At 33.8% G+C, this 4,820-nt stretch overlaps 1 pseudogene; it reads left to right on the top strand.

Moving 5' to 3' along the window:
* Window positions 1–735: 735 nt before the first annotated feature.
* On the top strand, window positions 736–4,617 carry LOC141659112 (sodium-dependent phosphate transport protein 1, chloroplastic-like; annotated as a pseudogene).
* The last annotated feature ends 203 nt before the right edge of the window (window positions 4,618–4,820 follow it).

Below are 4,820 nucleotides of genomic sequence, written 5' to 3'. Positions count from 1 at the left end.
AAGACAGTCATATCTGTCCCATCCAAATCCAAAAATCTACCCAAACACTACTACTACGACATCACCCCTTTAACATCGGTTAGAAATGTCACCGATATTAAAAGCAATTTTAACATCGGTCACTTCAAAACCGATGTTAAAGGGGTTGTAATACATCACTATCATAACTAGCCAATGTCTATAATCATTTTAAAAAAACCCGCTTCTTTCTTTCCCCCGTTAATACGCTAAAAAATTCCCCCCTTAACCAAATTTTTTATTTCTCAGTTTTCCCCCTTAACCAAAAACGTTTTCCCCTCCCTCACTCTCATTCACAGCCTCTTTTCTCTCTTATCTCTTCTCTCTCACCAGCAGCCTCTCTTCGCTTTTCTCTCTTCTCTCTTACTCTCTCGTCTCTCTTCTCTCTCACTCTCATCTCTCACTGTCTCTCTTCTGACACACTCTCTCTAAACCTAAAACCCCTATTTGTACAAACCTATTTATATGAATTAAACTCGATTAATTCATAAATCGAGCTCGATTGCTGCTGAATAGCCTTGAAAGAAGTTTGGTCTACTCGATTCGTGTGAGAAAAGTATGTTTTTTTGAATTTATTTTCAAATTTTATATTTTGATTTTAATCGAGTTTTGTTCACAGGTCGGTCTCTGAAGCTTTATTAATCTTGAAGTTGGGTTTGCTAGAATAGGTTTATTGCTCCCTGTTCTTGTTAAATTTTAGGAACTATTTTTGTTGTGATTCTTTGCTTCTCGGCTTTTCTGTTGTGCAATATGGATAGAGTAAGCCATATGTCCTATTGACTTATTCAGAGTTTTATCGAATCCCCAATTATATTCGAGGAGAACACTGCACAACATATTGTTTTATTTGCGGAACTTTTTAAATATAATTGGGACTCCATATAAATTTTGTGTATTCATTTATGCATTATATTTTGGTTGTTTTGGTTATTTTTGAGTTTCTTATTGTGAAAGAGAATTATTTTTGATAGTTGAAAATGAGTATTGCTATACTTCCAATGGATTCGGAGTATAATTGGAATTCGAATACTGTTGGTTTGATACAATCTTTTTTTTCTGGGGTTACCTTCTTACTCAGGTACTTGCTTTACTTGCCTACATTTTTACATCTCGTATGTATAGTATTTAGTATAGTATAGGATACTTAAACTGTATTTGTTGTGTATTTATTTGGTCATTTTAAGAAATGAAATGAGGAGGGTAATTAAAATAGAATGGAAGAAAATAATTGTCAAATTGATTGTATATTAACTCACAATCAACAATTACTCTTATGTTATTGTTGGTCACTAGATATAAAGACAAATCGACCAAGGGTCAATATGCATCATAGATGTTAACATATAGAAAATACTAAGGATCCTCATTATAGTATGCATTTGTGTTGTATAGATTTCACCGGATTAATGTTTACTCATATACCGAGATATACTTGAGGAGTTGAAGTAGATTTCATCGGGTTGGTGTCATAAACATTGCGAGAAATATTACTCAACTAATAACCACTTGACCAAAGTAAGAAAAATGCCTCGTCCCTCCTCAAAGCACTTGATGGCTTTGATGCGAGTAGAAAACTTGAATCATAATTTGTAGAACATCCACATGTATTTGTTAAATGTTATATATTTGTTACCATTTGAACAACGTAAATATTTAATCTTTTATGTGATTCAGTTCAGATTGCTGGTGGTATTTGGACTGACACTGTTGGTGGGAAACACGTTCTGGCATTTGGAGTGGTTTGGTGGTCTAATGCTACCGTTCTTACACCAGTAGCTGCAAAGCTTGGGTTGCCTTTCTTACTTGTTGTTCGTACTTTAATGGGTATTGGCGAGGTTAATTTTCTTCTTTGATATTACTAGTCTGGTGTTTCTATATTTTAAGAGCTTCTTACTTACATAGCTACCTCACAGTAGCACTGTAACATTTTAATTCACATTCTTCATGTTCATAAGTTCTTTCATTTCCAGGGTGTTGCTATGCCACTTATGAATAATTTGCTGCCAAAATGGGTTCCTGTTTCAAAGAGAAGTAGATTATTGGCACTGGTGTACAGTGTGGAAAGTACCTTGGATCTGTTACTGCACTAGCATTTTCCCCATTTCTAATTTATCAGTATGGACGACTGTCTGTTTTTTACTCTTTTGGCTCGCTAGGAACGATTTGGTTTGCATTATGGCTAAGTAAGGTACTTGTTTCATGTTTGATGTTTACGTTGCAAATTTTAAGAAAATGAAAATTGTTCGTTATGCATATAAAAGATTTGGATTGTGATTTTTTTTCTTTTTAGTTTTATTACACCTAGCATTTCCACTTAACCTCAACCTATCTCTGTAGGCACAAAGTTCTCCTCTTGAAGATCCCGAGCTATGGCCTGCAGAAAAGAGGCTGATACTTAGCAGCATAGTTTGTAAAGAACCTGTAAAAAGTATACCTTGGAAAGTAATATTGTCTAAACGGCCTGTATGGGCTATAATAGTGTGTCACTTTTGTCATAATTGGGGAACATTCATTCTTCTCACATGGATGCCAACATATTATAACCAGATAACTAATTTTAGAAATTACCATGTGCTCTTCTAGTCTTCAGATGAGGGCCTTTAGTAGTTTAGTAGTTTTGTTAATCTTGAAGTTGGGTTTGCTTGATTAGTTTTGTGAGTCAATTATTCCATGTTACATCTGGAAGAGTTTTAGTTGGTATATCAATATTGGAAGGGCTATGCATCTTAGGTTGAAACAGATTTATGGACCAAGTTTAGTTCAATAATATCATATCATCCTATCAAAGAGTACCAAATTTTTGGATTTTAGTTAGTAGAAGCTCTGAGATGTACATAAGAAGATTAATTCAACAGAGATATTAAGATGCAGTCAAATAAAACAAAGCAATCCTTTCATGTAAACACAAGTGATCAACCAAACTTTGATAAAAAAAACTTGAAATTTGTGTTTATTTATGATTATTTTGGAGCAACAAGACAAGAGAGCTTCCCCTTTTTTGGCCAATGTTTAGTGGTAACGATTTTAAATTTACTGCAGGAAAAAGGCATTTTTATGGCTTGGACCAAAACCATCGGTGTTGCATTTTTGCTACAACAAAGCGTTCCCTGATTTACATTTCAGATTCATGTTTGGTATTTGATTTGAGTCGTTTTTGTCTGTTAATTGCATTCATTTATGTATTTTGCAGTGCTGATATCTAAGTTTCCTTTTTCTGCCCCTTGTTAAGACCGGAGATGCTGTCACAGTTGATGAAGATGGATACTTCGTGATTTTGGGCCGTAAGTATATTAAAAATTTAACATGCTTCTCTTATTAATTCTCTAATACTGTTGGTAATATTAGATTTTCAAGGGATGCCAAGGGATGCCTCTCTTTAATATTTGTCAGAAGCTTTGCTCTGTTGAAAAGGAATCACTGCTAAAAGAAGCCAGAAAGATAAGAAATGATGAGGCTGTTTTAAGATAATGATGTCTTCTATGAAAATTAATGGTACATTACCTTCATTTTGACAATGACTGTAAACACCCACATCTGATAAAAACCTCAACTTGGCCATTAGAAAGGTCAAAACGGTAATTTATTTGGGAAGGGGAGTAAGTGTAATTTCACTGTGTTTTAATTATTCCATGTCTCTGTCTTAGTTAATTTCCCAAATTTTACTTTTAAATTTATATGATTCATTTTTAAATTTCCCATTTCTCACATACGCACACCTCTGCGAACACTGATGAATTTTATTCTTTGCTACAATTATAGACTTTGCTTTTTGACATCTATTTAATTTTCCTATGATGAATTTTAAATGGGTTCCATAGTCTGGAGCTTTTAAAGTTGATCGCCAAGGTACTATCATGCTTTTTTTTTCCCCTGCTATTGGTGAACGCAAATACGACTGGGAAAAGAAGCAGTTAATTGTTTTGTTGATTACAACTGTAATTTGTTAATTAGTGACTCAGTATGTACTAGTGTTGTTGCGCATAACAAATTTTCATGTATTTAATGTTAAACATAGAAAAAATATGTGCAAGTATGTTTAGTACAAGCCTAATTACCTTGTCAGGTAATGAATGTAATAATGGATGCAAAATCTCTGCTAAAAGAAGCCCTACTGGCTGAGGTTGGATTGCCAGTAGACAGTGAAGTCCCTGTTATAGGCTTTATTGGGAGACTAGAAGAACAAAAGGGATCTGATATTCTTGCAACAGCTATCTATGGATTCATAGATGAGGAAGTACATATAATAGTTTTATAAGTAAGCATTTTGAAGTATTTGAGTCGAACCACATTAGCTTATATTTCAAACAAGTAAGAAGTTCTTTACTGATGGTTATTTTACGACATTACTAGGGGACTGGAAAACAGCAAATGGAGAAGCAGCTCGAGCAGTTGGAGATATTATACCCAGACAAGGCCTGAGGAGTGGCAAAGTTTAATTATGTTGGGCTAGTTGTGTTGTGTGCTTGTTTAATTATGCGTATTACAAGCATTTGTATTACAAGCATTTGGTGATGTTTACGTTATAAGTATTGTATAATACTTGCAATGATATTTTAGGTATAATCCTATACAAGTAAACAGCTATGTGTTACTTCTTAATATTGATTGAGTATTTTTTTTTGCTTTGTTATAAAACTGATGTAAAGCAACTAAAAACACATCACCTACTTAAACTAAAAACGATGTCTAAAATATTAAAACACGTCGCTTTGTGCAAGTATATAGAAGTAAATTAAAAGAAAACTGATGTTTTCCAGAACAATGTACATCGGTTTAACTTACGCAACCAATGTTAAAGTAGA

This window comes from Apium graveolens, chromosome 5 (genome assembly GCF_009905375.1).
Source record: "Apium graveolens cultivar Ventura chromosome 5, ASM990537v1, whole genome shotgun sequence".
NCBI lineage: Eukaryota > Viridiplantae > Streptophyta > Magnoliopsida > Apiales > Apiaceae > Apium > Apium graveolens.
The sequence above is the reverse complement of the archived record's forward strand: the minus strand, read 5'-3'. Positions and strand labels throughout refer to the sequence as shown.